Raw genomic sequence first — 22,700 nt, 5'->3', positions numbered from 1 at the left:
CAAGAAGCCTAAAAAAGTCTAGGTTGGCCGAAATTATCTGAAGCAAGGACTACAAGTATTCATTTGTGAGGATTGGTTTTAAGACCTGGACAAAAATCTAAGTCTGGGGGGAGTTATGAGGAGAACCTGAAGAAGGGAGATCAAGAATCTTAAAGCAAGAAGAATGTGACTGGAAACTGTGGATATCAACAGCTCCACCCTCTCTTGTTGTTTGGCATAATGTCTTGTCTCTCCAGAAAATATAACCCTAAACACTACAATCCTCACCTTCTAAACAGTCATTTTGAAAACCTAGCCTTGATTGCCTTACTAAACTCCTTTTGATGAGAACCACTGGAACCTATAAATGAATGTTAAGAGCTAGTTGACTGGAGGATAGGTTTAACTGTGTAGATTTTCGCATGACGGATCAACGGACTAGTTATGCTTGTGTTTTGGTGAGAATTTTCTAGGTCATCCTTGATTTGAGCATAATGACTAACTCTGGTTTAGAAGCATGGTCTCTGAGATTTTGTTAGTTCCTGCGATTTTCAAACCTTTTTTCCAGGTTCAGATCTTTGGTTTTGTTTGAGGATAAACAAAGGTTTAAGTCTGGGGGAGTTGATAACACCTGATTTTGACCATTTTTATTGATCACTTTCAGTATCTTATGCAGGTTTTTTCACTCAGTTTTAAAGGTTTTATAAGTTTTTTCCATGTTTTAGAGTTTTAAAAGGCTTTTCAAGAAACTTGGAACTTTGGAGTGCATTTTGAAGCAAAAGTACATTTTTGGATAAATTCAGACCGTCAGATGTTTGGAAATTAATGAAGATTTTCTCACCTTCTGATCATCCCCTAATTTGGAGACATTATAGAAGAGACAACCAACTTTCCAGCACAATTGGAATCAAAGCAATCCAAAAGTTAGATCTCCAGATATCGTCAATGCACCGAAGGCCGATCAACACAAGCCCAGTCAAGCACAAGTGCTCTCACTCGCGGCCAGCCTTCACCCCCGGTGGACCTATTTCCAAACCTCAGGAGCCAAACTAAGGCCCAAGACACTTTCTGCACCCATTTTTCAAGCCCTAGACGCCCAAGACTTGGAGAAGCACTATAAATACTCATTTTTAGGTCTTTTGTAAGAGAGCCTCTTTCTTCTCTTTGAGAGAGAACTCATTTGTAGTTTTAGGTTTTATAATTATGCCTTTGTAGAAGCTCTCCATCTCCACTCTGTCTTCAGTAAGAGAAGTTTTTCTGCAACTTTGTTACTTTTACTTTTCTTTTTCTTAGTTCTAAACCGATGATGATGTCTACCTCAGCCATATCTGAGTAGTCACCTACTTGGGTGAAAGGGTAATCCAAAGGGATCCCATGTTCGAATGACATCTAGGTTTTTAGGAAAAAGGATTTTAATTTTTAACATGATTCTCCCATTCATCCAAGTCTCAAAGCGGTAATTCTGGATTGATCACCCATAATCCGATTCTAGGTTTAATCCGAGCCACAAGAGTGTTGTATCTGGGTTGCCTGAACTGGATCTTATGGACGTCACCGTCGTAGGAGACAAAAGCTACCTACGGAGGATACGTAACCAGAGATGGATTCCGATCTACAAAGCATGATCTTGTTCTGGCATGAGAGCGAGAGTTAATTGCCATGAACAAGTGATTAGATGATTAGGGTGACGAGAGTTGGCTAATCTTACATGTGTCTATCCTAGTTTCAGAGTCATAGAATATCCTTTCCTAAATTTCTTGTGTTTTAGAACATGAACCCTAAAGATGAACCTTGAACCCAGCACCGTTTTTCATATAGTTCTCAACCGATTTTTATTTCCAACTTTTTAATTCTATGCATAATTACATTTAGTAACAAACCAAAACCCCTTTTTATTAGATTAGGTTTACGATTGTTTTTAGCATCAGTTAGAAATGCTCAACAAACAGATCTCTGTGGATTCGATCCCTAAGTACTACTGTGTTTGCTGTGCACTTGCATCTTGTCTAGGGTAAAACTTGTGTTGCCCACTGCACTCACATCAAGAACCACTTGAACTTATAAATGAATATTAAGAGCTAGTTGACTGGAAGATACGTGTCTACACTTTCGCATGACGGATCAACGGACTAGTTATGCCTGTACTTTGGTAAGAATTTTCTAGACTATCCTTGATTTGAGCATAATGACGAACTCTGATTTAGAAGCATGGTCTCTGAGATTTTGTTAGTTCCTGCGATTTTCAAACCTCTTCTCCAGGTTCATATCATTGGTTTTGTTTAAGGACAAACAAAGGTTTAAGTCTTGGGGAGTTGATAACACCTGATTTTGACCACTTTTATGGATCACTTTCAATATTTTATACAGGTGTTTTTATTAAGTTTTAAAGGTTTTATAAGTTTTATCCATGTTTTGGAGTTTTAAAAGGCTTTTCAGGAAACTTGGAACTTTGGAGTGCATTTTGGAGCAAATGTACATTATTGGATAAATTCAGACCGTCAGAAGTTTGGCAACTAATGAAGACCTTCTCACCATACAATCATCCCTAAATTTGCAGACATTATAGAGGAGATAATTAGCTTTCCAACACACTTAGAATCAAAGCAATCCATTGGTTAGATCTCCAGATATCATCAATGCAATGAAGGCCGATCAACACATGTCCACTCAAGCACATGTGCTTTCACCCGTGGCCAGCCTTCTCCCTACCGCGGCTCAAGAGGTTTCACCCCCGGTGAACCTATGTCCGAACCTCAGGAGCCCAACTAAGGCCCAAGACACTTCCTGCACCCAATTTACAAGCCCTAGACGCCCAAGACTTGGAGAAGCACTATAAATACTCATTTTTAGGTCTTTTGTAAGAGAGCCTCTTTCTTCTCTTTGAGAGAGAACTCATTTGTAGTTTTAGGTTTAATCTTTTATGCATCTGTAGAAGATTTTCATCGCCACTCTGTCTTCAATAAGAGAACTTTTATGTTTCTTTACCTGTGATGATGTCTATCTCAGCCATGTCTGAGTAGTCACCTAGTTGGGTCAAAGGGTAATCCAAACGGATCCCATGTTCGAATGACATCTAGGTTTTTAGGAAAAAGGATTTTGATTTTTAACATGATTTTTGATAACACCGGATTTTGACCATTTTTATGGATCACTTTAATGTCTTTTACATGTGTTTTTACTCGATTTTCAAGGGTTTTCAAAGGATTTCTATGTTTTCGGATTTTAAAAAACTTTTTAGGTAATTTGGGATAAAGAGGCACAAATTGGAACAAAAAGACTCTTTTGGATAAATGCAGACCGTCAGAACTCTCATGGAGAGACGAAAACCTTCTCACCGTCTGATCACCTACTCACTCCTATATCCCGCGGTCACAAGCTTCCCGACCGTGGCCAACCACCCATTTCCCGCTGTCACGTCACTCCCGACCGCGGCCGGCCAACTCCGATTTAAAGCCAATATTTCTGAAGCCCAAAGTCATTTCTCAGCCTCAATTCCGGAACCCTAGAGACCATGGAGTATTGAAGCCTATAAATACTTCTCATTTTGGTCGTTTTTAGACAGAACCTTCATACTTTTACAGAAACCCTTTTTCTTTAGCCGTTTTATGCGATTTTTAGAGAAGTTTGTTCAACGCTGAGTTCTTCAATAGAGAAGCTTTCGGTCATCTCTTTTCTTTACTGTTTTTGATTACTTTTATTAAAACCAATGATGATGTCGACCTCAGCCATATCTGAGTAGATCCCGAGTTGGGTTTAGGGTTCCCGAAAAGGGCTCTCATAATCGATTAAGACATCTAGGTTTATAGATCTGGGATTTTAACTTTGTTCTCTGTTTATTCTCGTTCTTATTGTATGTATGTTTGATTGATCACCTAGTATCTGATCTAGATAGTTAGTGTTGCGAAAGATTTCATTAAGTATCAGACCTAGAATGACAGGCGATTTTTCCGTAGGAGTGGAAACCTACCTGCGGCAAAATCGTGAGTACTGACGAGTCCTGTGCAGCTCTTACTTTCTCTCCCTTCCAGGGCCAGAGTGGAAACCTACTGGTCAGGGTTGCCAGAAACAGTTGGTTATGATCACGACAGTGACGTAGTCATACCGCCGTACTCTAGCTCTAGAACCCTATATTTTGATATCCGTCAATCCCAATCTATAGAGTTCCCAAAAGCTCAGCGTTTTTTAGCCATAGTTTACAAACCAATCGATTTTTACTTGCTTATTTAGATCTGCATTTTATTTACTTTAGTTCGATATTTTGCTTGCTTCATTTGCTTTCCATTCGATTTTTCTACTTGTTCTTTAGGATAGATTTATTTGCTTTCTTTAGTTTTAGTTTAATCTGTGACAAACAACCAACCCCTAAAACCAATCTAGTCTAGACATAAAGTTAGAAACCGTAGAAGACTACCAGGCACACAAATCTTTGTGGATTCGATCCCTAAATACTACAATTGATTAGCTTTGCACTTGCGGCTTTCCTTTGTTTTTATTAAAGGTAAAACTTGTTCCCTCACGCAGTTGACACGCATCAAGTTTTTGGCCCCGTTGCCAGGGATTTGTTTTGCTTCCTTTGTTATTTTTCTTTTTCTAATTTCTGTTCTAGACACCTGATCTTTTGGGAACTCTACAGGGATCATAATTGGGAAGAATGTAAAGATGCTTTTCTGAACCACTTCTATACTAAGTCAAGGTCAAACTTGTTGAGAACCAAGATCTCAAGTTTTCAGCAAGGACCGACTGAAACTTTCTATGAAGTCTGGGAACGATGTAAGGAGTATAAACCTGATTGCCCTCACCATGGATTTCCTGGATCAAGCCAGCTGAGCACATTTTACCGAGGTTTGCAACCAAAATACAAACTTTCGCTTGATACAGCTAGCAATGGAGATTTTGGACAAAAGACGATAACACAAGGAAGAGCCCTCATAGAGAATTTGGCCCAAGCCAATAGCAATGATTGTCCTGAATATGATCACTCGACAAAGCAAACCAGAGCAGACAACAAGAAGATAACCAAGTTGAAGAACATGATGAGCCAGCTTTAGAAAAGCAACAATCGCTCAATCCATGCTTGCGAGACCAACAATGGCGCAGAAGACGAATGACCTAGTGATATCGATCACATTAATCCAGCCTTTCAAGAAGAAGAAGTGAACTATGTAGGAGCACAAGCACCATATCCAAATCGCTTCAACAATGGCTTCAACAATAACTTCCGGAATGCAAACTACAACAATCTCTCTTACCGCAATCCAAATGTGGAGAATCCTCAAGATCAGTACTACCCACCACAGCAAAAATCCTTCCAAAACAAGTTCCAAGGAGGAAATTTCGGAGGGGGAGGAGCTTATCAACCGCGACAGCCATATAACTATCAAGGTACGGGTTTTAACAATCAATTAGTACAACAGCAAGGAGTTACAACAAACCCGCTAGCTTCGAAAATCGGAAGACTTGAACAATCCATCCAACAGCTTGTTATGACAAACGAGAAAGCATCTAAAGAAATGAACGTGAAGGTTGACTGCATGTACAATGACCTGAACCGGAAGTTTGAAGCTTTATCTTCGCACGTCAAAAAGCTAGACGTACAAGTTGTCCAAACAGCCGACTCTATGAAGAGGCAAAGTGGAGCTCTTCCCGGAAGAGTTGAGGATAACCCCAAGAGATTTTGCAATGCCATAACCACACTGCCCGAAGAAGAAGCCAGAACCGATGGAAAAGATGAAGAAACCCCAATCTTTGTACCACTTTACAAGGATGTCGATGCCAAGCAGCCATCATTCAAGGTATCTCAACGTTCACCGTTTCAAAGGCTTACAAAAGCCGACGATCCAGGACGTTTTATTTTCCAATGTTTCATTTCAGGAATCAAGTTCACAGACTGTCTATGCGATTCCGGAGCCAATGTCAACATCATGTCAAAGACATTTGCAATTTGGCTTAAAAACCTTAAGGACATCGACGGTCAAGGTTATCTTTGGAGATTCATCTCAAAAAGATAATGAAGGGGCGATTCATGATCTACAAGTTCTAGTAGGGGACAAGATTGTTCCAGCAGATTTCCAAGTCATGGAAATGGATCAGGACAAGGAGAGACCACTAATATTTGAAAGACCATTTCTAGCTACTGTAGGAGCAGTAATCGATCATGCTAACCGGCATGCTGTCTTCCTCAATGTAGATTGCAGAAAGTTTTATCCGACTGTCCTAGACGATTTACCAAGCAAAGGAAACCGGCCAAAAGAGAAAGAAAAGGAGAAGCCAAAAGCTTTTGCAAAGATCAAGATCATCATTCCACCAGATGCGACATAGACTAGTGAGGACCAAATCCAGGAGCTGATCGAAAACACAAAAAGAGTTTTAAACAATGTTAAAGTCTGAAAGAAGAGTAAAGGAAAGAAGATGGCTCCTTAGGGAGAAGAAGTTAAACCTCCAGCGACCAGAAATGATAAAGGCACCTCAAGTGAAGTGCCAGCCTGATCTTTCATGCCTACGTCGAGCTAAATGACTTAAAAAAAAGCGCTTAATGGGAGGCAACCCATTTAGGTACTCTTTGTTTTAGATTTCTTTTCCTTTTAACAATTTATGTTTTCTTTTTTTTTTTTTAAGTTTCGGGTATTTTTATTAAACAAAACACAAAAAATCAGAAAATTAGAAAAACCGAGAAAAGATGAGAGGTTTTTAGCTGCTCGGCCCGGCAGAAACCTGAACGTTGGACGAAGGCCGCAGGAAAAAGGGCCGCGGTCGCGACCAACCGACCTGCAGCCAAAGCATCATCGACCGCAGCACTATGAATGTGACCGCGGCCGAGCTTATGATCATCGCGGTCGCGCGTCTCCTGACCGCGGCCGTTGGTCGTTGAGACGGGAACTCGGACTTCTGCCGCTTTTCAAAAGTTCCCGGTGTTACCTGGTGTTTCCTGGTGTTTCCCAGTGTTACCTGGTGTTTCCCGGTGTTTCCCGGTGATACCTGGTGTTTCCCGGTGTTTCCCGGTGATTGCCGGAACATTTTTGGAAAAGCCCGTTAAGATATTCCGTAAGTTTTAAACACCTTGTTGCGTACAAGACAAGGAAGGTAAGTTCCCTTAAGCTTTGAATCCCTGGAAATTTTCTGTTTTTGCTACAAAAACGCTTTTTAAAGAAAAGAAACACACTTTTTGGATCAAAACTCCTTTTTCTCTTCTCTTCCAAAAGACTTTGAGATTTAGGAGATATAACATTTTTTCAATTCTTAAGCTTTTTAAGAGATTCTTGGCCCAAACCTCACTCTTTTTCAAAGCTGATTTCAAATCTATCATCAATTCTCTCTTTCCAGCAAGGTATGAAGCTCAAACTCGCCATTTTTAATTGATTTTGGAATTTAGGGTTTTCTTAAAAAGCCCAAATCTTGGTTTATTAATGGTGGAAATAGCTTAAGAACAATAGATTATCCTTCTAAGTTATCTGAAAATCGATTTTAACACCTAGCTTAAGAGGAACTGAAATTTTTGAAATTTGGATTCTACATGCTGTACAAAAAAAAGAATTTGGAACAGCAAAATTGATGAATTTGATTTAGTCTTGTGTGATTAGTGATTGGTATTAGGTAACCTATAGATTTAACATGGAAATTGCTCACTTAAACCGATTTTTAGAAGATTTCTATGTTGAGAACATCAAAAATCCGAATCTGGTCATGAACTACTCGATTTCTTCGATTCAATGTCAATTATGATTGCTTGTGGTTTAAACTATTCTTTTGATACTAGGATTAGTATAACTGATCGTTAATGTGTTAAAATCAGCATCCATATTCACTCTTTTTCCAAGAATCATCTCGTCTTGTAGAAAAAATGGAACAAACCAGATCCCGAAGAAGCCGTCGCACCGGTGACAGCTCTGAGGACATCCCCGATGATAGTACTCTTGGAGAGTATATGCTGAACCAATCCAGACCGAGAAGAAGAAACTACGTAATGAGGTTGCTCCAGCACTCAAGAGAAACACGAGCAATTCCCGAGAGATGGGTCATCCTGCAGTGAGAGTTGTGCACAAACTCTTAGCACACACGATTTTCTCTAGAGCCAACATGGGATGTGTTTTGAAGACCGAGCTCATTACACTTCTGATGCCATTTATGGACGGCCCACGACTCGTCTGCTTTGCATGGATCATAGCACAGAACATGGTGAAGGTGAAGCATGATCTACATGGTTGCGAGGATGCTACTCCAGCTTACAGGAGCGCTATTACAGCGATACTACAGGCTGTAGGATTCGATTTCTCATCTGATGATCCACTTTCCGAAGTCATGACCTACTCTATCTCTCTCGCGATCACACTATCTCTCGTGCCGTTTTCGATCCAGACAGGTTCGATTACAAGTATTGCACTGGCACCGAGGAGCACCGAGTCTGTTTACCCTCAGCATCAGTACCGAGATTGTGTAACGGAGGACGTCCACGATGGACTCCAGAACCTGATGAGTTTTTACCCTCTGTGCCTCGTCTACCATTCACCATCGGCCAATACATAGTGGCCAAGGCAAAGTGCGATGCAGCTGCAGCCCGTGCTCACTTTCAGCCATCTGTTTCGACCGGCCACACCTCATCATCGACATCGTCACACACACATTCTGATCTGGAGCGCAGAGTTGAGAGACAAGGACGACGCTTTGAGCTCGTTGTCACCTTCCTACAGGAGCAGCACCAGTTCGAAGCAGACACATCGGAGGATGAGTGATTGATCAGCACTTCACTGTCATTTGACAGCCATCACGGTTCTATTATCATTTTCTTTTCTTTTATCTTATTCTATTTTCGCTTTTATCCACCATCTTCTAACCAACTTTTTCACACTGGAGACAGTGTGATTTAAGTCTGGTGGAGGATGTCTATCCGTACTAATCATTTTCTTGCTTTCGCTTTCAAAATTTCAAGTACTTTTTAAATTTTAATATGTAACCTATTCGACCTTAAGTATTTTTCAGGAATGTTTGACACAAAACTGTGATGATTTAGACATGCACGCTTCTACACTACGCATGATAACTCATTTGTGGTTAGCACTAGACTAGGCGGTAGCTAGAGTACTTGCACTACGAACTCCCACCAGAAGACTTCTATTCATGGAGATTCTTTCTGACAGGATATACTAGCTCTTTTTATTTGACCTTAATATTGATATCTAATTGTCTCATCATTGATTTTAGGCAGGCATCGAGATATACATCTAGGACGTCTTTTACCCTCCTTTTTACCACTCTTTGTCGTCCTAGATGGCCAGTTCATCTTTATCGGGTACCATACCCTAAACCCAAAACCCTGGTTTTCAATCCTCATGCATTCTCTCTCTATTTTATATCAGCAAATATGTGCAAAAACGTCGGAGAGAAGAGGAGTGACGCAGTTTTCAATCACTCACGAGGAAGACTGAATGGAATTGGGAAGGAAGAGTATCAGAAGCCTTATTAAGCTTTACAAGACTGATTTTAATTGGTAATTTTTTGCTCTCTATGACTCTATATCTAAAGGTGTTCCCTCTTTCAAAAAAAAAAAAAAGAGAGGAAAGAATGAAAGAGAGGGAAACAAAAATCCTAATGAGTCTTAGATTGTCAAAAATTTTGGAGCAAGAAGCAAACACTATTCGTTTGAAGAGCTATGGTTTTGAAAGATTACAAAAATCTAAGTCTGGGGAAGTTAGGAGAGAACATGAGGAAGAAGACCAGGAATCTATGACAAGAAGAAAGTGACTGAAAACTGGGGATACCAACAGCTTCACTCTCTCTTGCGGTTTTGCATAATATCTTGCATCCTCCAGATCTTCAGGTAACCCGTAAACACTTTAAGCCTACCCCTAGAATAACCCTTTTTCACACCTAGCCTAGATTGCCTTGCTTAACCTTTCTTTGATGAGAACCACCGAAATTTTTAATAAATGTTAAGAGCTAGTTGACTGGAAGTTAGATCTTAGTGCAATAAATTTCCGCATGACGGATTAACGGACTAGTTATGCCCATATTGCTAGTGATAATTTTCTAGGCTATTCCCGATTGATGCATAATGATTGATATTGGTCTAGAAGTTTGGTCTCTGAGTTTTTGTTTAGTTCCTGCGTTTTCAAAACCTCTCACCGAGATTTGGCCTTTGTTTTGTTTGAGGACAAACAAAAGACTAAGTCTGGGGGATTTGATAACACCGGATTTTGACCATTTTTATGGATCACTTTAATGTCTTTTACAGGTGTTTTTACTCTATTTTCAAAGGTTTTCAAAGGATTTCTATGTTTTCGGATTTTAAAAGACTTTTCAGGTAATTTGGGATAAAGAGGCACAAATTGGAACAAAAAAACTCTTTTGGATAAATGCAGACCGTCAGAACTCTCATGGAGAGACGAAGACCTTCTCACCATCTGATCACCCTCAAAATATGACAACTTATAGAAGAATCAACCAGCTTTCAAATGCACTTGGTTTGGAGACATTCCAACGGTTGCATCTCAAGATATTCCATCTGCCCCGGAAACACTCGAAGACTGCCAGCAAGTCACGCGATCGCTGCTACCAGCCTATTTCCCGCGGTCACAAGCTTCCCGACCGCGGCCAACCACCCATTTCCCGCGGTCACGTCACTCCCGACCGCGGCCGCCAACTCTGATTTAAAGCCCATACTTCTGAAGCCCAAAGTCATTTCTCAGCCTCAATTCTGGAACCCTAGAGACCATGGAGTATTGAAGACTATAAATACTTGTCATTTAGGTCGTTTTTAGACAAAACCTTCATACTTTTACAGAAACCCTTTTCCTTTAGCCGTTTCATGCGATTTTTAGAGAAGATTGTTCAACTCTGAGTTCTTCAATAGAGAAGCTTTCTTTCATCTCTTTTCTTTACTGTTTTTGATTACTTTTATTAAAACCAATGATGATGTCGATCACAGCCATGTCTGAGTAGATCCCGAGTTGGGCTTAAGGTTCCTGAAAGAGGCTCTCATAATCGATTAAGACATCTAGGTTTATAGATCTGGGATTTTAACTTTGTTCTCTGTTTATTCTCGTTCTTATTGCATGTATGCTTGATTGATCACCTAGTATCTGATCTAGATAGTTAGTGTTGCGAAAGTTTTTATTAAGTATCAGACCTAGAATGAAACAGGCAATTTTTCAGTAGGAGTGGAAACCTACCTGCGGCGAAATCGTGAGTACTGACGAGTCCTGTGCAGCTCTTGCGTTCTCTCCCTTCCAGGGCCAGAGTGAAAACCTACTGGTCAGAATTGCGAGAAACAGTTGGTTATGATAGTCATACCGCCGTACTCTAGCTCTAGAACCCTATATTTTGATATCCGTCAATCCCAATCTATAATCCCTAATGTTAAAACCGATTATGATCCCTGTAGAGTTCCCAAAGCTCAGCGTTTTTAGCCATAGTTTACAAACCAATCAATTTTTACTTGCTTCATTTGCTTTCCATTCGATTTTTCTACTTGTTCTTTAGGATAAATTTAATTGCTTTCTTTAGTTTTAGTTTAATCTGTGACAAACAACCAACCCCTAAAACCAATCTAGTCTAGATATAAAGTTAGAAACTGTAGAAGAATACCAGACACAAAAATCTCTGTGGATTCGATCCCTAAATACTACAATTGATTAGCTATGCACTTGTGATGGTGTGTTGGACTTGATGTGTGGTGTCGAGGGTTGTCAAGTTTTACCCTAATTGAAATCAATAGCCGCAAGTGCACAGCTGATCAATTGTAGTACTTAGGGATCGAATCCATAGGGAAGGAAGATATTTTCCTGCAAAAGCCTTTGAAATAAGTTAAAGTAAGGAAGTCTAGAACAAAAACGGTTTTGTAGGGGTTTGGTAGTGTGTTTAAATTCTAAAAATGAAATATTAAAAGAGAATACGAGAATTAAATGACGTAATAACTAAACTTAATGAAAATGACTAAAAATGATAAAAACGGATATTCTAATGCTTAAATGAAAATGAACTAAAAAGGAAAGACAATATTGAACTAAAGCTTGAAATAAAATCGGTGTAAATCAATGGAGAAGAAAGCGTTGGGTTCAGGGAAGTTTTCTCAGGGGTACGAACGATTCAAAACATTGCTAGAGAGGAAATAAGACTCGTCCTAATTCACAAATCGCCCATAGGTAGGTTTCCACTCCTATGTTTGTTTTGCTCTCCCAAACTAGATCTGATACCTGATGAACACTTTCGTGTCACCAAGCATCTGGATCAGATTGTAGTTCATGACGCTACTCTCATGCAGTAAAAACGAATTCAGAAGAAAAAGTTCTAAGATTCGGCTCAAAAGCTCATGGAATCCTCATCGAACATATAAATCCCCATCGAAAATCCCTTAATCCCAACAATAAAACTACTCAGACATAATGAAAGAAATCAAAGACATAGTATTATGAAGTAGAATAGAAACCGAAATTGAAAAAGAAAGAACAAGGGTTCAAGAGAACAAATCTCTCTCTCTCTAAAACCTAAAACTTAAAAGTATTCTAAAACAATAAGAAAGATAGAAGATGATCGATTAGGGTTCCTAAGACATGTATTTATAGTGCTCAAGACCTCTCTGGACGTCACTTAGGGTTTCTCCAAATGAGGGAATCATTGTGGGCTTCAGAAATGGGCTTTTGGGCTCGGAGGTTGATGGCCGCTGTCGGGAGTGCTGTGACCGCGGGGAATGTATGGTTTGCCGCGGTCGGGATGCTCCTGACCGCGGGAAATTGCTTGTTGGCCGCGGGTGGAAGTGCTTGTCGGCTGGTTTACGGGACATCTTGCTCTTCGCGTATCTTTTGATTGAACCGTTGGATTGCCATGCTGTAAAGTGCACTGGAAAGCTGATACTTCCATCTTTAAGGTCTCTAAATTTGAGCTGGATCAGACGGTGAGAAGGCCTTCAATCAGGGGTGAACTTCTGACGGTTTGACTCTGAGCTGAAATCTGGTTTTCTATCCATTTTGTTAAGCTTTTCCCTAAGTTTCCTGAAAAGAGTCTTGGAACTACAAATACTAGAAAAACGTAATAAAAGTACTTAAAAGCAATTAAAAACATAGAAAAAGTATTTCAAAACGATCCATAAAAGTGGTCAAAATACGGTGTTATCAACTCCCCCAGACTTAAACCTTTGTTTGTCCTCAAACAAAGCAAAAGCCTAAACTGGTTAAGTGAAAAAAAAAATAGGGAATGCACAAATCTCATAGACATGAACTCCTAAACTAGGACCAAAGATAGTGCATCAATCCACAACTTAGTCTAGAAAATTCTCACCAATGCACAAGAGATACTAGTCCACTTTTTCCGTCATACAAAACTTAAATAATCTAAATCTTGATTCCAGTCAACTAGCTCTCTACATTCATTAAGTTCAATAGTGAGTTTTCATTAAAGACATCATCCAAGGTAGACGGCGTTTGGCATTAAAGGGCTATTTAAGTGGTGGAGTTAAAGTGTTTCGGGTTACCTGAAGATTTGGAAGATGCAAGATAATATGCAAAACCGCAAGAGAGATAAGGACCTGTCGATGACCACAGTTTTCAATCACTTCTTCTTGCCAAATGTTGTTGCATGATCCTTCCTCCTTTGTTGTAAACAGATGTTCCCCCAGACTTAGATTCTTTCCGGGAATCAGAAAACAATCTCCAAAACTCCATAAAATCAAACTCCAGTTGCCTTGGGACTTAAAATTCAACCTCTCTAGACTCTCTAAGGCTTTTATTTCCTTTTTTTTCTTATTTTCGGATTTTTTTTTTTGGAAAGGAAATGCCTTTTAAAGAGAGAGAGACTAGAGGACGAGATTGTACCAAAATTTGAGATTTTCTAAGGCAAACTAAGCTTCCTCTTGTGTTGAATCCTTCCGGGAACTTTTCCGGCAAATTGCAGGTCTCTGTCCTTGGTGACTGAAAACTGCGTCGTTCCTCTTTCTCTCCAACGTTTTTGCACTTATCTGCATATAAGACAATAGAAAACAAGAGTGCATGTGGTTTGAAAGAGGATTGGTTAAGGTGGGGAACTAGCTAAAGATGAACTAGCCATTCAGGATCAACAGAGAATGGTAAAAGGATAAAGGAGTCCTGAATGTATGATTCGTTTCCCTGTTCTAACGCTTCAATGAGAAAATTAAGTCCAAATTAAGTCCAAAATAAAACAGAGCTAGTGTATCCCTTCATCTAAATCGAAATCATTCAAATTCCTCTGGGGTACTTCGTTTCAAATGTGCTTAGCTACCGCCTAGTCTAGTCCTAAATCATGAATGAGCATGTAACTAGGAACATCTAAAAGCACACAGTCAACTATCATTGATTCATGTTCACCATTCCCTTTAAAACGTATTTTGTTTTGAAAACCAATTTTGAAAAACTTTAAGGAAAATGCAAAAAGTGTAGATAATGCAAGACTCATGAAAGAAAGGTGGTTAGAAAGGGATGAAATCCTCCCCCAGACTTAAATCACACTGTCCTCAGTGTGAAACAAGTCGAGATTGGATGAGAAAAATGCATAAATAATCGAATTGGTAAGGACAAAGAGAACTTACCTGGATCCGGGATGCTGGTGGAGATGAACCGGATTCAATCGAAGGGGTTTGGGAAGGTGGTTGGTGGTGATGAAGGTGGTGGAAGGTGATGAATGGGGGTGGAGGGTGATTGGTGAGGTGGAATGAGGTGAAAGGGGTGGTTTGGGGTCGGATTTGATGTAACGACCAAGTGCCGCGGTCAGGGGCTGCACGACCGCGGCAAACAAGCACTTGGCCGCGGTCGATGATAGGTTTCCCACGGTCCGAACACCTACGACCGCGGGGGCTTATATCGCGGCCTCTTCCTGCTTCTCCTTGGTTCCTGCTGGGCCGAGCAGTCAGGTACCATCCTTCTTTTTGGTTTTTTTTTTCTGGTTTTTTTTGTTTTTGTTTGTTTTTTTGGCTTTTTTGTTTTATAAGAAACACCTGAAACTAAGAAAAAGAAAAAGATCAAAAGAAAAAGAAAGAAAAATCCTAAAGAAAACAATACCTAAATGGGTTGCCTCCCATTAAGCGCTTTTGTTTTAAGTCGTTTAGCTCGACTTTTGGTGTTGGACGTGACTTATTCCAATGAAGAAGACCTTGTCCTGAGACAAGTATTTTTCGACATCTCCTTGCTTTGCTTAGCAGGTTCTTCGTCACTCCAAAGCTCTTCAAACTTTTCTGTTGCAGAACGTTTTCTTGCTTTGCTGTTGTATGGGACAGCTTCTGTGAAGACATCTTTGTCGATATTAGCAAATGAAATCCTCCGGTTTGGCCAGTCCATTATAGCTCCAGAAGTTGCTAGAAAAGACCATCCGAGAATCACTGGATATGTTGCGTCTCTCGTCTCGACAATGTAGAAGTCAACAGGCACTATGCAATCTCCTATTCTCAAAGGAATTTCATGAGCTATTCCTTGAGGTGTTGCATTTGAATCATCAGCTAGGCTAATCTTTGCTCTAGTCCTGTGCAGGTGTCTAATAACAAGTTTCAAAGCAATTGCCTTGGACATCATGTTAAGACAAGCTCCAGAATCACATAGCACGTTTTTAAACATTTCTCCTCTAATAGAACAAGAGATAAGAAACTGACCTATACCTTCTATTTTATGAAGTGTTCGAACAGGTTTACCTCTTCTGGCATGATTGAACAAGTCTTCTATCTCAGGGATTGATTCTTTGCTCTCACAGAAGTAGTGGCCTATCATGAAGTCCTTGCAAGCTTTGGCAAACGTGATTTCTTCAGGTAAATTTCGAACCACATCATTGAATTCGTCGAGCTTTTCCTTGCTGATTTTGTTGGTGTAGTGGCTGCACTCTTCCGGTCTTTGGAGGTGGATTGAATAAACAGTAGCATCAGGTGATGTCCTGGGAAAAGTCAGACGTCTGGCCCTCCCAAAATAGGTTCTGATATCCTCCTTTGTCTCCTTGCTGTACCTAAAGAAAATTTGCAAACAACAAAGATGCCATATATCATCAAAACCTGTGTAAAGAGGGATTGATTTACAAACTTTTTGAATTCAACGAGCCTTTCTCTGGAGATTGGTGCTCCTAATTCCGCCATTTTGTCTGGATTCCCTCCTTTTATGAACAGATGATACTCTTCATCTTCGAGGTAGTGCCCTTCATATTCATCCTCATATGCTAAGACTATGTTGCAAGGGAGTACCTCATTTTCTTCTTGAGATGTTTTGGAGTTGATAGCATACACCGTTTGCTCCTGAAGAGGGGTTTTGACCATCCCAGCAGATGTATCAAATGAGCATTGACCTGTAGGAGTGGAAAAGGGCTGAAAGGCATCTGAAGGAGTGCTGGCCGCGGGTAGAAGCTTCACGACCGCGGGTGAAGAGGGCTTTGCCGCGGTCAGGATGCTCACGACCGCGGCTGGAAGCTTGTTGGCCGCGGTCACGTGAGTTCCGACCGCGGGAATGAGGCTCCGAGTTGTTTCCTCAGTTTCGTCTGCTCCTTTGCCATCTGAACTGATTTCTGCACCTTCTAACTCCGTCTCCTCCTCTTTTAGGCTAAGATCTTCGATGAGAAGAGTCGAACCATTCGTTTCACGTCCCTGCATAAGCTTTTCGACCTTCTTTTTGATTTCATCGAGGGTATAGACTACTTTGTCCACAGTTGAGTCTATTGCCTCTGCTTTCTCTTGAAACTGGTGTACTCCATCCCATATCTCTTCCACGTAGGAATAGGTTTGGTTGTTATGGTAGTTAATAGTCTCTTCTGCTTCACCAAGTTTGATCTCTAAGGTGCGGATGCTCCAACCGGCTTTGCGAATGCGAACTTCGTGTGTTCCAACTCGCTCTTCGATTGCTTTCATCCTCTCCTGGACGGTTTCAGCACCTTCGTTTAGCTGGCTTTCGACGGTCTTGACTTGAGCTGAAAGATCTTCAAGCTTTCTGTTAAAGCGTATTGACAAGTCGTCAATTCTCTCGTCAATTGTGGATCTTGCTTGAACGTCGAGTAAGTGCGAGACCGCCAATTCTAGTAGCTCCAATCGGTGAATGGGTTTGACGTTTTCATTCTTGTCAGGCAAACGACGAGCAGGTTTTTCAGGGTTGGCCATTTGAGGTGCGCAGGGTTCCTTCTGGGATGTTCTGTTGTCTTCGCTTTGAGTTTTTTCGTAGAGATCGCGTAGATGCTTCTCTCTGCGTCTGGTGGCTTGAGGAGTGTTATGGAAACCTTCCTCATAGTGTATATTTCGATTTATAGGATCCATATCTTCTGAAATGGAAACAAAATAACCGAAAAATGGAAAGTTGCAGAAAAGGGGGTTCTAGAGTCGATTTACTAACCTTTCACGGGGTTTTGCAGAAAAGAAAATGCGTGCCTTCCCCGGCAACGGCGCCAAAAATTTGATGGTGTGTTGGACTTGATGTGTGGTGTCGAGGGTTGTCAAGTTTTACCCTAATTGAAATCAATAGCCGCAAGTGCACAGCTAATCAATTATAGTACTTAGGGATCGAATCCACTGGGAAGGAGGATATTTTCCTGCAAAAAGCCTTTGAAATAAGTTAAAGTAAGGAAGTCTAGAACAAAAACGGTTTTGTAGGGGTTTGGTAGTGTGTTTAAAATCTAAAAACGAAATATTAAAAGAGAATACGAGAATTAAATGACGTAATAACTAAACTTAATGAAAATGACTAAAAATGATAAAAACGGATATTCTAATGCTTAAATGAAAATGAACTAAAAAGGAAAGACAATATTGAACTAAAGCTTGAAAGAAAATCGGTGTAAATCAATGGAGAAGAAAGCGTTGGGTTCAGGGAAGTTTTCTCAGGGGTACGAACGATTCAAAACATTGCTAGAGAGGAAATTTGATAAGATCTTAGCTTAAACTTTTCGAAATGGAGTCACGGACATATGAATACACCACTGTCGTGATCATAGACAACTATCTCTCTCAACCCTGATCAGTAGGTTTCCACTCTGGCCCTGGAAGAGAAGATATGCATTATGTTTAAGACTCGTCCTAATTCACAAATCGCCCATAGGTAGGTTTCCACTCCTATGTTTGTTTTGCTCTCCCAAACTAGATCTGATACCTGATGAACACTTTCGTGTCACCAAGCATCTTGATCAGATTGTAGTTCATGACGCTACTCTCATGCAGTAAAACGAATTCAGAAGAAAAAGTTCTAAGATTCGGCTCAAAAGCTCATGGAATCCTCATCGAACATATAAATCCCCATCGAAAATCCCTTAATCCCAACAATAAAACTACTCAGACATAATGAACGAAATCAAAGACATAGTATTATGAAGTAGAATAGAAACCGAAATTGAAAAAGAAAGAACAAGGGTTCAAGAGAACAAATCTCTCTCTCTCTAAAACCTAAAACTTAAAAGTATTCTAAAACAATAAGAAAGATAGAAGATGATCGATTAGGGTTCCTAAGACATGTATTTATAGTGCTCAAGACCTCTCTGGACGTCACTTAGGGTTTCTCCAAATGAGGGAATCATTGTGGGCTTCAGAAATGGGCTTTTGGGCTCGGAGGTTGATGGCCGCGGTCGGGAGTGCTGTGACCGCAGGGAATGTATGGTTTGCCGCGGTCGGGATGCTCCTGACCGCGGGAAATTGCTTGTTGGCCGCGGGTGGAAGTGCTTGCCGGCTGGTTTACGGGACATCTTGCTCTTCGTGTATCTTTTGATTGAACCATTGGATTGCCAAGCTGTAAAGTGCACTGGAAAGCTGATACTTCCATCTTTAAGGTCTCCAAATTTGAGCTGGATCAGACGGTGAGAAGGCCTTCAATCAGGGGTGAACTTCTGACGGTTTAACTCTGAGCTGAAATCTGGTTTTCTATCCATTTTGTTAAGCTTTTCCCTAAGTTTCCTGAAAAGAGTCTTGGAACTACAAATACTAGAAAAACGTAATAAAAGTACTTAAAAGCAATTAAAAACATAGAAAAAGTATTTCAAAACGATCCATAAAAGTGGTCAAAATACGGTGTTATCAACTTGCGGCTTTCGTTTGTTTTTATTAAGGGTAAAACTTGTTCCCTCATGCAGTTGACACACATCAATCCTCCCATTCATCCAAATCTCAAAGCGGTCATTCTGGAATGATCACCCAGAATCCGATTCTAGGTTAAATCCGAGCCACGAGGGTGTTCTATCTGGGTTGCATAAACTGGATCTTATGGACGTCACCATCGTAGGAGATGAAAGCTACCTACGGAGGATACGTAAGCCGAGATGGATTCCGATCTACAAAGCATGATTTTGTTCTGGCATGAGAGTGAGAGTTAATTGCCATGAACAAGTGATTAGATGATTAAGGTGACGAGAGTTGGCTAATCTTACATGTGTCTATCCTAGTTTCAGTGTCATAGAAAATCCTTGCCTAAATTTTTTGTGTTTTAGAACATGAACCCTAAAGATGAACTATGAACCCAGCGCCGTTTTTCATATAGTTTTCAACCGATTTTATTTCCAGCTTTTTATTTCTCTGCATAATTAGATTTAGTGACAAACGTAAACCCTTTTTTATTAGATTAGGTTTAGCATCAGTTAGAAGTCCTCAACACACAAATCCCTATGGATTCGATCCCTAAGTACTACTGCGTTTGCTGTGCACTTGCAGCTTGTCTAGGGTAAAACTTGTGTTGCCCACTGCACCCACATCAGCAGCTCTGATGGTGAAGAAGTGTTTCCATACATTGATTTCTCTGCTCGTTACGAGATCCATCGCCAGCTGCAGCTGCTCATCAAAGATTACAACTATCCTCACTTGATGTTGCCGCCGTATCGCCCCCTCAATCATCACTTTTACACTGTGGAAGGACAGCAAAGACATGCTCAGGGGCATCTCAGTTCAAGGAAATTGAAGATTTTTTTCGGCGAGCTGGTCTGATCTACTCAGTGATTGATGTCCAACCATACATCATTTATATCGTCCGTGAATTCCACGCCAACTTGGGTGATATGGTATGCCGTGAGGGAGTCAACTATGTTTATGTCCGGGGTCAAATGTTCGAGTTCTCGCCCTATGTGATCAACAACCTGTTGGAGAATCCTTCTCGGGAGTCACCTCGATACTCTGAAGTCCTGGACAATTATTCGTTGGATGCTGCTGCGGCTCTTCTGTCTAGTAGAAAAGTTGATTGCTGGAATGACCTGGAACTGCCCGCATTCACTCCTCTGATGAAGTTGGTGTACAGACAGTGTTGTGCTAACTGGATTCCCACCAAAAACCGTGTGAACCTGTCTCCTCACAGAGTCAACTTTGTGGCTGCACTAGTGACGGGCCGGCGCTTCAATCTTGGAGCAATGATACATTACCAAATTTGTGGTGTTGCTCGTTATCCTAGTTCAATTCACAAGCTTCTTCCATTCCCAAATCTGATCTGTCAGGTCCTGAAATTTCAACTTCCAGTGTTTGGTTTTGATAATGATGAGGAATCTCGTTACCCAACCATACTGAATCAGCTTGTGCACAAGTCCAGAATCTGCAGTACACAGAAGCTGTTAGCTGGTTTGGATCATCTTGGGAAACTCATCAATGTCATCAAACTCAGAGTTGAAGGTAAGTGAACCTCCTTTTGCCTGACTTGTTAATATAAGAATTTTTTTTATATGAACGTATTCTCTCAAGCAGGGGGAGATTATGAACCTGATGAGGATGCTGCCAACTAACAGCAACAGATCAAGGACTTAGGGGGAGTTTTCCATTATTGTTTGGAATTTTGAAGTTTTTGCGATCTTTATCATCTAATAGTGTTTGAGTTTCAGGAGTTTTATTTCAGTTTTATTTTACTTATTTGTGGTTTTTGTAACAGACCTTATTATCCCCTAAGGCATATTTTATCTATCTATATTGAGTTACTGTTTTTGGTTGTATGAGTGTGTTATGCCTTGCTGCATATTGCTATGTCTTGTGGTTTTAGTGTGGTTGAGTAACAGGTATTGAAGGGGAGGCTTGAGAGAGTACATTCAGATAAAAAGGGGGAGATTGTTAGCACAAGGAGTTTGAAGTTCTGTTCGTGTAACAAGGGAATCAGGAGTGACGTGGCATAATCGTTCATATTAATAAGAATGTGACGTGGACCAGAAGAAAAAGAAAGAGATCTTTAAAGAAGATCTGGAGAATATCTAACTAAGGAAAGAGATCTTTGAAGAATATGCGAGAGATTTTTTAAAGGAGCGGGTCGTATAACTTTAGATCAAGCCTTAAGAAAAAAAAAAAGGTGAATTGGGTGAGTGAGGAGAACTGGCATAAGGTTGTAATCAGAACACTTGAGAGAGAAATTCGGGTAGTTAAGAATCAGTTAGGGTCGAGTCAGGGTTGACTACGTGTAATATTGATCAAACAGATCTTGTGAGATTGTTTGACTACATGTAGTATTTTTCAGAATTGTTCATTCTTAACCATATTCATATTCACCAGATTTTCAAAAATGATCGAGGGAACAAAGAAGAAAGTAAAAAAAAAAGTAAATGTAAGTCCATTTGAAATCCATCGACGAATATAAAAACCGAAGCGAGTGAAATTGGGAGAGGGAGAGACTTAATGACCTTAGTTCATGGAAGATGGTAGAGCAAGCAAGTCACGATTCGAACCAGTAATTTTGTCATTTTCAAGCTAGCTACCAGTGGTGCACCACCGCCTCCTCCGACTAACAAATCCTCTTTATCCTCCATTATTGATTATGTCTTCTCTTTCCACTGCAGGCGCGTTAGCGATGCAGACTCGGTGGGATCTCATGGGCCGGGATCAGGTTCAAATTCCTTTACAATACCCAATATATTTGTAGCTAACTAAAACCTACATTTATTTCTCATAATAGGCTAATATCAGATTAAGTGTTCATAGTCAACAAATTTTCATTGCCAAACAAACTCACAAAATAAATCGACTAATTTTCTAACGGTCAGTAATCTTATATTATTAATTGACAAGTCTTATATTATTAATTGATAAGGACGCTTACAAAAAAACTTTTGCCCCATGTATTATTTACATGAATGTCATGCTGAGTTGTCAATCTCAGGAAGCTTCTTAGAGATTTTTTGAAAGTATGTTCAACTTATTAGATTAATTACATCATATGCCATTAACATCAATTTGTTAGAGATTAGTTTATATCAATTATATATTTAACACTCAAACATTTAATCTGTAAACATATTCTCTCTCTTTCTATTTCTTATCAAAATATTTATAAAAATTTAATACATATAATATTACTTATGTTACTAAACATTATATTCTTGATCTCATCTTTCTGTGATCTTAATTTTGTTAAAAAAAATAATCACATTATCTATTTGATAATAAGAAAATCTAAAAATTTTCATACATATTATAATTTAAATTTTTTTATATCAAAAATAAAGTATCTTAGTTTGTTGGACCGGTTAGATAGAACATATTAATCCAATTTAATATATTTAATATGTAATTTCATTCATATAAATAATACTATTAAAATCAATTATAAAACAAATATCTAGTATTTATGCAATTGTATAACAAAATAAATATAACTTTAATCATTATTTATAATTGCATAATCAGCACATATATTTGTAATTAAAAATATCAGCGAACATTTTTATAGTTTTATTTATATACATTATATTTGCATTTCCGAATAAAAAAAATTAAGGTTAATATTTTCTCCACATATAGTGCGGATATTCACCTAATACTTTCCTAAAGTAATAGATTGCTTTGTTTAATAATTTTGAATTTTGGATTTAAAACCAAAACCCAT

At 39.6% G+C, this 22,700-nt stretch overlaps 1 non-coding gene across 1 annotated transcript; it reads right to left on the bottom strand.

Annotated features, from left to right (window-relative positions):
- Positions 1-4,675: 4,675 nt before the first annotated feature.
- On the bottom strand, positions 4,676-4,786 carry LOC112087159. Its single transcript, XR_002899926.1, has one exon. It is a non-coding gene; the product is annotated as a small nucleolar RNA R71 (small nucleolar RNA).
- Positions 4,787-22,700: the final 17,914 nt, after the last annotated feature.

Source organism: Eutrema salsugineum, unplaced genomic scaffold (genome assembly GCF_000478725.1).
Source record: "Eutrema salsugineum unplaced genomic scaffold, Eutsalg1_0 scaffold_9, whole genome shotgun sequence".
Lineage (NCBI taxonomy): Eukaryota > Viridiplantae > Streptophyta > Magnoliopsida > Brassicales > Brassicaceae > Eutrema > Eutrema salsugineum.
This window is presented reverse-complemented; position numbering and strand designations above follow the sequence as displayed.